Source organism: Ursus arctos, unplaced genomic scaffold, assembly GCF_023065955.2.
Source record: "Ursus arctos isolate Adak ecotype North America unplaced genomic scaffold, UrsArc2.0 scaffold_15, whole genome shotgun sequence".
In the NCBI taxonomy this organism is placed as follows: Eukaryota; Metazoa; Chordata; class Mammalia; order Carnivora; family Ursidae; genus Ursus; species Ursus arctos.
The window spans coordinates 58,588,731-58,600,459 of record NW_026622819.1 but is presented as its reverse complement, the minus strand read 5'-3'; positions in this window follow the sequence as shown (position 1 = coordinate 58,600,459).

Below are 11,729 nucleotides of genomic sequence, written 5' to 3'. Positions count from 1 at the left end.
TTGAGTTGTAGACACTCTGGGCTACATTGATTGGCACATATTTTTGCTTAGAACTTAGTCAATTTTCCTCCAGTTTCTATCTGCTTTTGGTAACTCTCCATTGCCTTCAAATAGTTGTTTTGTCCAGATTGTACATTGTTAATTTGCAGGAGGGTTATTAGAGAGCAAGTTACTCTACCATTCCTGGAAGTGTAACTCCCGGCACTTGTATATGGTATTTACAAGTTATTTAATGTCTCACTAGAGGGAACTCTGTAAGAGAAGACCATTTTCACTTTGTTTACTATTACATTTTCATTGCTTGGTATTTAGTAGTCACTCAATAAATAATAGCAGGATGAATAAATGAATGTGTTATTGAATTCTCACAATTCCCACATTCTGTTCTTTCCATTTTCCCCCCTCTGTTCTCAGCTTTGCCCTTTGGCTGGCTCTTCCCACAGTCACACGACAGCTGCTACAGTTCCAAGCATCTCATGCACAGATGACAATGCCAAGAGGAAGAGAAGAGACTGTTTCTTCCTATGCCTTTGCTTTTCAGAGCAGAGAAAAATTTCCCAGAATTCCTCCAGCTGGCTTCCCTTCATATCTCATTGGCCAGAACTGGCCCTCAGGACCATCTCCCCAGGCATTTACTGGTAAGGGGAATGGGGTCACCATCACTGGCTTAGATTAACTGGGATTTATCCTCGAGTCACTTGTAAGAGCAGTAAATACCAGAACAAAATCTCGACTCAGCTAGCAAGGAGAAAGGGGGTGACATGAACAATAGGTGGCAACCAATAGTGACTTAAGTAAATGGTTGCCAAAATGTGGGTTCTGTCTTCATGGAGCTTACAGTTTGGTGGGGAAGATTTATCTAATCACTCTGATAAACATGTAATTATAACAGAGGAAAGAAAAAAACAGTCGTATAACCTCTAACGAGGAAACTGACCTAGGATGAGGGGTGGTGGTGACAGTGGGCAGGGGGGAGCCAGAAACATGGTCTAAGGGATGGCTGGCCTGAATTCCAGTTCCACTCCACCTCCTAGCTGTGTGATTTTGGATAGATCACTACACCTCTCTGAGCCCAGTTTCATCTGCAATAATTTTCCCCAGGGTTGTTCAAGTATTAAATAAGCCACTCTATGTAACCACTTGGCACATAGTAGGCACTTAAGGGATTCCTTTTCCAGTTTAATGAGGGAAAAAATGTATGTTTGGAGTTAGCAACAAGACAGGATGATTCCTCATGTTTGTTTTGGAAAACAAGTCTTAAACTCACAGCCGTGACAGAGTCTGACATCATCAGACATAAGGCGCTTTAAGAATCACACTCTTAATTGAACATGTTCAAAGTTTGTGATTAATTGTAGTCCTTTTCAGATCTTTTCCCTGAGAATTTCATTTTTCTCTCCACCCAGCCAAGGGTCAGGCCCACAGTGTAACAAGTACAATAAATCCCTCACCGAAGACGGCCTCGTTCTAGTGCAAAGCTGGAACAGAGCTCATCTGGATTATAAACTGAGGCAGTTTGGAGTCACCTGGTGGGGTCTCTGTGCAGCAGCTGGGGCCCAGCCTACCTAATTAGGACCAGAGAGCGGTCGCGAAGGGACGGGCATGTATTCTAGGTGCCCTCCTCCAGTGTCTGTTTCTAATAACAGCAGCAAGTAGCAGAGGCGGCAGGGTGAGCATAGTGACATCATCCCCCCAGCTGTTTTACACATCTGTAACGTGGCTCATTAGGACTCTCTTAACACCTCATCCTTCCCTGCTCCATACAGCTCCAGTTGCGTGAGAAAGGGTGCTGTTGCATGCAAGGGGGCCTGGAGATGGGGACTGACTTCAGGGTCAAAGATTAGCTTGGGCAGTCTACCAGTAATCAGAGTTTTCACGAGGACATCCCCATTAGCACAGGCTCCTTTAAAGTGCTAATGACTTCAGTATGAAGCTGGCACTTCTGCGCGATCAACGGTGTTCGGGGCCAACTTTGTATCGTGGTGCAGAACTTCTGCACCAGCTGTAGAAATGTTTTGCTTATTTTGAGCATTCTAAGCTTTTCCTCGCCATGAATAACAACAACCGAATAAATCATCCCACAGTGTTGTAGAGAAGGGTTGTTTTTCCAACCAGAACAACAACAAAAAAAGATGGCTCGTCACATGCTATGGATAGTACGCATAAAAAATTCCACCGTATTTATATGCAGCGGTTGACTATGTATGTTTAGATATTTGAAGTCTGTGTGAGGAAAGCTTCCTAGATTTCATGGGAAAGCTTAAATTACTAAACTAAAACATAAAAGTTGTATTACTATTAAGTATAATGCAGATTCTGAAATGAAAGATACATGATATGTACAGAATGAAAGGAAAGGTTTTGTCCACAGGCAGCTTCAGGGAATGTAGCAGAGTCCCCAGGCTTAGAGACCTTGGTTTGGGTTCTATAATTTACTAGGGGGTGGGGGCGCTGGGTTCATTTTACTTCTTTAAATTTCCACATCTTTAAATGGGGATGAAAAGCCTCATGGGTTTTTAAGAGAGGATTAAAACTCTAAGTATGGAAAGTGCTTAGCATTGTAGCTCTCACAAGGTAAGTGCTTGAATACGGTAGCTGCTATAATTGCTATTACTATTATTATTTCTGCTACAACTGTGTTACTGTGGCAAGGCAAAGTAGTCATGGATGTTTCTGGGTTTTATCAACAATTACATGCTGCACCTACCATGTTTCAGCTAATAGAAAATGATACTGGTTGCAAGATGATTGTTGTATTGCTTCTAAGAAAGGCTGGCCACTTAACTGTGGTACGTTGCTGTTCTTGCATCAGCTGCAAGGCACATCCTTCTCAGGATGCAAGAGTTTATGTTGCAGTAACAGATGGCCAGGAAGTTCTAGTGGCTTATCCAACCAGTGCTTATTTCTCGCATAAGTTACTTGTCAAATGCAGGGATGTAACATGTCACTGTGGTCATCTGGGGACTCATTTGTTTGTTCGGGCTGTCATAGCAATGACCGGGGGGCTTCTACAACAGAAGTGTATTGTCTCGCAGTCCTGGAGGCTGGAAGTCCAAGATCAAGGTGTCAGCAGGGCTCGTTTCTTCTGAGGCCTTGCGTTTTGGCTTGTAGATGGCCGTCTTCCCCCGTGTCTTCACATGGCGTTCCCTGGGGGGGTGTGTGTGTCCTAACGTCTTCTTCTTGTGAGGACACCAGTCATGATGGATTAGGATCCACCTTAATGATCTCATTTTCCCTTCATTATCTCTTTAAAGGCCCTATTTCTAAATACAGCTCCATTTGGAGGCACCAGGGCTTAGGACTTCCAACATATGAATTTTGAGGGGGGTGCAATTCATCCCATAACAGGAACCCAGACTAGTGGAGGCTCCATGATCATTTGGCAGGGACAAAGGCACATGGAAAACCATGCTGGCTCTTCAAGGCTCCTCCTCGGAAACCACACTGTTGGCCTGAGCAACTCACATGGGCACATCTAACTTCAAAGGCCTGGGCAACAGGAGAAGTGCAGGGCTACCTTGCTCCCAGAGCGAAGAGAACTGGCCTGTTTTTTGGACAGCTTCATAGATACCACACAGCCTAATTTTGGAATTGCTAACATGTGCAAGAAAATGTATTTCCAAGGACCAATAAGATAGGAGGTAAAAGAGATATGGTAATTGCTGCATGGTAAGGAGAACAGTCAAGTCACCCTCTCTACCCATCTAGAAAGTGGATTAGGTAGTTCTCTGTCAATATTTAATGATCATAAATTCTAATGGTCCTGAAAAGTCTAAGAATGAAATTCTGGAAGGAATCAGTAATTTCTCAGGCCTTTGAAAACAATCTGATTTCATAGACCAAGCCCCCTTTTCTTGCAAGCAGATCCATGACTGTAGAAGACATGCACCATAACCATTGCTGTTTCTCTCCACACCACCCACTTCCTCTCTTCCAGCAGCTCTCAAGGTGTGTGGTCAGGTTAAGGGATTGCAAATTAAGCCAGGTGGGTGTCACGTTCATCTCACCACCATCATTGGCTCCAGGATGTTCTCATGACAAAACAGAGATGGTGAAAACAAAATAGATTTTTTTTCCTGAGGCCATTGGCACAGTTCTCTGCTGGGAGAACTCTTCCCCCTCCCCTGGGCATGGTGTAGATTGGATACAAGGTTCAAAGTTACCGGAACCATTTTGCCACCACAAGAATCGTGAGAGTGAAGCCAACTTGGTGCTGAGAGTTATTGAGAGACCCACCTTATTTGACCTTATTTGAGCCCCTGGATCTAGCTGTGCCTGAAGCCAGAACTTTTCAATAACATGGATCAAAATTCTTTTTTTGATAAATCACTTTGGGGTTGGGTTTTCTACGACTTGCAGCTGAAAAAGTTGATATGGAGTGAAATAATCTAGTAAAAACCACAATACTGTGCCTGAATAAAAAAAAAGAGAGACAATTCTGTGCAAACTTCTAGCAGTATGTAAAGAGCCCATTGCTATCAGTTTCCTATAATACCCATCAGAATTCCTGTCTTGGAATTTTATTTTCTGGTCATTATCTATCAGTTGATAGATAGCCACATAAAATTCATGAATGCATTCATTACAAAAAAAAAATAGCACTGAAGATCCTATCTTTTTAGCACTCAGTGATGCCTTCATAAATAAATTTCTTTTAGAATTCAGTGTTAGGACAAACCTGAGGAAAATGTATACCCTCCTCCCTTTCTGAAAATATATGAATAACTAATTTTGTATTTTGTATTTTTGTTTTTGCTTTGGTTGACAGGAAGCTCAGAACCACATTCAAAGCTCAATCTCAGGTTATTCTATACCACCTTGTGACCAGTACCTTTTCCTTTTCCATGGTTCTTGTGTTCTGTATATCATACCTTGCATGTGTTAGTTTTACGCTACTCCAAATTCCTTAATGGAAGAAGAACGTTAATAAACAACCAAAACATGCCGAAGTTATAAAAGTGATTATAGGAGAGGAGTTTGTAATTATGCTCTATGTTTGCTCTAAGTTGAAGCCTGAAAAACGAGGCAGAAACTCTGAAATCCAGGTAATAATGTGAATTACAGGAGCCATGCGTTTTCATTCCCCTGACCCACACAGCTTCCTCTTTTTGCTATAATAGGCGAGGCCCCTGAAGAAGTGGATCGCTTCTGCGTATGGCTTAGGGAAAGAAAATTGGCTGAAACAGACAGGCGTTGGCGCTTCCTAGCCATGGGACCTTGGGCAAGTCATGTTAACCTCTTTGAGCCCCAGCTTTCTCTCACGTGCAGGAGGAAATGCCATAACAAGGAGCTGTCGGAGAATGAAGGGGATCCCAAATGCATGCTCCCTAGCACAGCACCTGGCAGACTGAGGCTCCCCAAGATGGCCGCGTCTCCCTCTTGCCGGGCACCACCCCTTGCTTCTCGTCCCAGACACCTCTGCCTTCTTACAGACCAATGCATCTGCCGTGACTTGCACATCATGTTAGTTTCCCCTCCGTCTTACGTCTGTCAACCTGTGCCCTTCACCCGTCACCCAGAGACAGCCCAGGAGCCAGCTCCGTGTATCCTGTGTATGTTATTCCTGTCAGGATACGGGAGGTGCTGGGCCCTTTGTGGATTTAGTGTCACTTGGAGGAAGCCTTATGTGAGGATTACTTTTTTCCCGCAGTAGGTGTTAAGGGAAAGCTTCGCTGGGGATTATTTTCTCTCGAACAACAGCAAAGTTAGACAAGTGATGCCCCTCCCTCCCCTTGGCTGCTGGGAAACTCGGCAGAGTGTACCACGAGAAGATCAATGACTTCAGCTGAACACCCACCTCTGCACCAGTCCAGGGCGCGTAAGCTACACTTCCTGATTGAGACGTGCATGGTCCCGAGAGTCCATGTCAGGTGGCAGGAGAGCATGCTGCTGGAAGTCCAGGGGTCCTGGGAATTATTTGTTCCCTCAGAGTCTTGACTTCCTCCTAGAACTTATGATTTTTCTCTAGCTTTTGGTTTCCTTACTTACATCTTCAATTCTATTTTTTGTTTTGCAAGCTCCCCTAAATCCTTTGGACAATGAGGTAGAGACATGGACAGCACAGAAGTAAAATAACTTGTCTCTTGTATTATCCTGTGATAGTGTGTCCTTTGTAAGGTGACTTTTGGAGCTCTTCCCACAAGAAGTGGAGTCTATTTCTCCACTCCTTGAAGCTGGTCCGCCATGTTGATTTGCTTTGGTCCATAGGATTCAGTAAAAGTGAAGGAGTGCTGGTCCCAAGCCTTGGCCTCAGAAAGCCTTGAATGCCTCTGCTTGCTCTCTTGGACCCCACCATCGCTCTGAGAACAGTCCTAGGCTAGCCTGCCACAGGGTGACATCCACGTGGAGGAGAGCCATCCTACAGCCCACTGACCCCCGAGCATGGGAGAGTCCCTGCCAAGATGAGCAGAGCTGTGCTGATGGCAGAGGCATACATAAGCCAGCTGAGACCAGTAGAGCCGCCCAGCTGACCCAAAGACTCGTGAGCAATGATAAACGCCTTTTGTTTTAAGCTACTAAGTTTAGGGATCATCTGTACAGAACGATAGCTAACACACTCTGCCAGTCCCTGCGCCGTTACTGCGTGCACAGTAAGTGCTACATAAATGCCTGTTTTGTGGAGTGAGATACTCTCATGCCATGGAACTGAAGACCTACATTTTTATGTGATTTTGGTATTTTTCCTGGTTGACCTCCAAGGTTAAGGAGGTACTATCACTCAGAGAGAAGTGCACTGGACTCGAGCTTGGGAGACGTGGACAGTAGTCCCAGACCAGCTGGTATGCTCTATGTATCACTTTCCTCTAGGTTTGCCCACCTATGATTTTTGAATCAGAAAAGTGTCCACTACACTTCACTATTATGAAGAGGACAACCAGGTTTGGAAGAAAGGGCAGCCAGAACGTTGGCCACCATGAAGCTACTGAATCTGTCCTGCAAGGACTCCATTACCACTGGAGCCACTGAGGTCCAGATGCCACAAATGGCCTTCTACTCTCCCGTACTGGTCACTAGGGCTTGGTGCCAGGAGTGAGATGTTTCTTTCACTCCAGCTGCTTCTACCAGTGTGTTCTCCATTGTCCCTTGTCTTGGTGTTGCCAGCTCTCATGTGACATGGAATAATGGCTGGCAGTGGCCTGTACAGGGAGGCTGGAAAGCGAGGGAGGTGGACCCTGCCTTTCCTAGGACACATGTGGTAGGGAGTGCCCCAAACACAGGATGGAGGTTCAGATGCTGGGCACCTAAATATAAAGAGAAAAGTGTCCACTACACAAAATCCTTTGTAATGTTGCTCCAAGGGTATGAGAAGGCTTGCAAAGGGAATCTGTGAGGTTTGGTAGGGGGCTTAGCAAACCAGGTGCTCAGCAAACCTTATGATTTTTCACAAGTTGCATTAACTCTCTCCTGGCACCGAGCAAAGACAGGAGTTACTGAAGTCAGCTGGGCCTGTTAAGCCCTCCTGTGGCCACTGAAGAAGGCTCCGAGCACATGCTCTAATGCACCCGGCAAATATGGGGGCTTATACCTCCCAGGGGTAGCCCAAAAATTGAACAGAGCAACACACTGGGTTGATGAGATGACTTCAAAAGCCAGAGCCTCTCAATAACTGAGAAATCAGCTGGAGAACATTACAGTCGAGCAGAACTGAAGGCAGACAACTCATTAAAAGGATTGCCCTCAGTAATGAAAGCCATACTGGTGTAGAGACCCAGCAGGCCTCGGGAAAGTCCTGGCACATCCCAGGCCCGGAGTGCAAATGCAGACACTCTGCTCTGGCTTCCAACCATGAGAAACACGCTGCTTCTTTCCTGGCATCTTTTCCTCCAAAATTCATCCATTACTTCTTCTCCCTTCACTTGCCCAGAGTGTAACACTTTACAAGGTGCTTAAACATTCAGAATCTGTTTCCTACTGTGGAAAAGGGGATAATTATGCATACTAAACAAGCTTGTTATATATGGGGGGGGGGCATGTGTCCCAGGTCCTTTTGAGAATCTGATGAAAACTGGTGGTCCCATTTCCAAGGGAAAATGCACACACACACACACACACACACACACACAACCTTCCACAATTTTGCTTATAATTTAATGAACCCACTGAATTTCATTCATAACAGTCTAGAGGGTTAGGGCTTGAAGAGCCTTGCACACCATGTTAAGGAGTCCAAGACTTTATGTGGAGAGCAGTTAGGATACTATAATAGCTAGGAACTACTTTCAGCTCTTTGTAAGAGAGACACAGAATAATCATGGCCTAAGCAAGGTAGGTATTTCATCTCTCTTGTAAAAGAATCCAGAAGTTGGCAGTTCACAGTTGTTAACATCCCAGACTCTTTTTTATCTCCCAGCTGTACCATTCTTAGTACCTGTATCCATCCTCAGCATCCCTTCATGGTCACCAGACAGCCACTGCTGCCCTGGCCAACATGTGAGCATTCCAGCCAGTTAGAAAGAGTGCCTGCGAAGAAGGTCAAATGGGTCTCCCAGCTGAGTCAGTTCTTGAGTAAATATGCTTTCCTGGAAGCCCTGTCAAGTAACTCCCACCCCCATACTGTTGTGCAAAACTTAGACATGTATCTGAAAGTGCTTGGCAATGTAGTTTCTCAGTTGGGCCCATAGCCAATCCCACCCAAATTGGCTCTTTCTCTAAGGGAGGAGAGGAGAATGGGTATTGGGTGGGCAGGGAGCCCTCTCCATCTGAGGGGTGGTAGGAGGATTGGAAGCAGGGATGTTGCAAGTCATGTTGCTAGCACTGTGGGTTACAGCCGGGGAAGAGCAAGGGAAACAGGAAACAGAGATTGTGAAGGAGGCTGAATGAGCGTGGGGGCTGTGGGGTTGGAGAGAAGTCCACGTGGAGGAGAGGGGAGCAGCAGGACTTAGTGGCAATGGGATGTGAGGGCGGAAGAGATGGAGTGTGATGTTGTGACTCACGATAAGAAATATGTATTTGGTCTTCGTCCCCTTTTCAGGCACAGAGCTCCTAAAACCCTTGGGATTTCCTAAGAGACCAGTAGAGTTGTCTTTTGTTATGTTAGTGAGGTGACTTTAGGACCCCCACCTATGGTTGGGGGCTGGTTACCAGAATCAACCCTGAGGTTGGAGGGTTGGAACTTACTGTCCTGCCCCCCTGACTTCTGGAGGGAGGGGGGAAGGTGCTGGAGATTTAATTCAATCAGCAATGGTCAGTGACTTAATCAATCATGCCTGTATAATGAAGCCTCCGTAAAAACCCCAAAGGATGAAGTTCTGAGCGTTGAGGCTGAGAACACATGGTGATGTGGGGAGAGTGGGGTGCTAGGACAAGGCATGGAAATGCCCATCCTTTCCCCCCATACCTTGCCCTGGGCATTTCTTTCATCTGACTGTTCCTAAGTCAGAGTCTTTGATAATAAACCAGTGGTCTAATAAGTGTTTCTCTGGGTTCTGTGAGCCACTCTGACAAATTAATTGAACCCAAGGAGGGGATCGTGGGAATCTCAATCCATAGCCAGTGAGTCAGAAGCCCTAGTGACAAGCTGGACTTGCAACTGATGGCTGAAGTGTGTGTGTGTGTGTGTGTGTGTGTGTGTGTGGCCGGAGCAGTCTTGTGGGACTGAGCCCTTGCCCTGTGGAAGCTGATGCTGTCTCCGGCAGATAGTGCCAGAACTGAATTGGACGCTAGGACCCCGAGCTGGTGTGGTGACTTGCTCTGTGGTGTGAAGAAAACATACGCACTGGAATTGCGATGAGGGAGAGGAAGTCATCAGGAATACAGCCACGGAGCCAACCCGGGGGTGGGGTGGGGGAAGGAGTCTTGGGGATTGGGAAGTAGGTCATGACTTCCGGCAGCGCCTGGTTGAGACTGAGGGAGCCTGAGCACTAAAAAGATGACAGTGCTCTTTCAGACAGTCTCCCTCACGTGAGGCCCAACAGCGTTCTGATTTGTCCTGCAACTACTAGGTACATTTTTGAAAGTCAATTTTATTGAGCTGTAACTTATATATAATAAAAGCACATATTTTAAGGATAAATGCATACACTTTCAGTGCACAGTTCAATGAGTTTCATCAGCCTTGTATACCTTTCGGGTAACCACCATCCCAGGCAAGATGAAGAATGTTCCCATCATTACAGAAAGTTCCCTGGTGCACCTTCACCCTTGGTCCTTACACCTGCTCGCTCAGGCAAACACGGTTCTGATTTCTTTCACACTTAAACTAGTTTGCCTGGTTTGGAACATCATATAAATGGAATAATTCAGAAAATGCCCTTTTGTGTCTGGCTTCTTTTACTCTGAATTATGCTTCTCAGATTCATCGTGCTGCTATGTATATCAGTAGTGTGTTTATTTTTAATCCCAGGTAGTATTCCATTGCATAAACATACTACAATTTGTTTCTCCACTCATGTGTTGTTGGGTACTCTTTATTGCCTTCAGTTTTTGGCTATTATGAAAAGACTGTTATATACATTTGTGTACAAGCCTGTATTTTCTTTAAAAAAAAACCAACAACCTGTATTTATTTATTTGAGAGAGAGAGAAAGAGAAAGAAAGAAGCGCAAGCAGGGGGGAGGCGTGGGGGCATGGGGGGAGGTAAAGGGGACAAGCAGACTCCCTGCTGAAGACAGAGCCCCCACGACCTGGGACCCTGAGATAAAACCAAGAGTCAGACAGTTCACTGCACTCCCCAGGTGCCCCCAAGCCTGCATTTTCATTTATCTCCGGTAAACACCTGGAAGCGGAATGGCTTGACCATATGCTCAGTATATAGTTAACTTATTAAAGAAGCTGCTGGATTGTTTTCCAAAGTGGTTGTACAATTCTCTCACGTCATCAGCCCTGTGCATGAGCCCATCAGTTGTCCACATTTTTAACAGCACTTGGAATGGTCAGACTTTTTTTTTTTTTTTTTTAAGATTTCAGCCGTTTCAGTGGATATGAAATGGTTTGTCATTGTGGTTTAAATTCATATTTTGCTGATGACCACAGCTTTATATATGCTTATTAGAGATCCATATGCCTTCTTTTGAGAAACAAAGCTTTTTGCCCATTTTAAAGAATTAGGTTATTTCTTTTATTATCAAGTTGTAGGAGTTTTCTTATATTCTGTATACAAGTCCTCTGTCAAGTAATTGCTTTGAAAATAGCCTCTCTGGTCTGTAGTTTGCCTTTTAATTTTCTTAGTTGTGTCTTTTGAAGAAGAGAAGATTTAAATTTTGGGAGAGTCAATTCATAATAGTGTTGCTTTGGGCTCAGAGTTTTTGTCCCACCTAAGAAACCTTTGCTTAGCCCAAGTTTGTAAAGATTTTCTCCTGTGTTTTCTTCTAGAAATTTAGAACTTTTCGCTGTTACAACAAGTTGTTTCGTGCATGGTGTGACATAAGAGGCAGGTCCACTTTTGTCCTTATAACCATCTAGTCATCCTGGCACTGCTACGACCAGCTTGCACACTTAGACACCTTTTTTGAAATAGCAGTATATTAAAATAGTTTCCGTTCTCATATTTTGGTCCCCCTGGTTTGCGGGCACATGCGTCACCAGCCTGTGTAGCCATCCAGCTCGGAGTTCTGATTTCCACAAGTTGTATTTGCATTGTCTGTGGTAGACTCAGGTGGAGACCCTCTGTCAGGCACGGGTGGGCTGGAGCCCAGGGGAAAAGGCTGAGCTGTAGGTACAGAATGGGGACGTTCATCGCTCATGGCTGTAGTCATGCAACAGCAGATCCGTGAGAAAGCCACAGTTGGGCT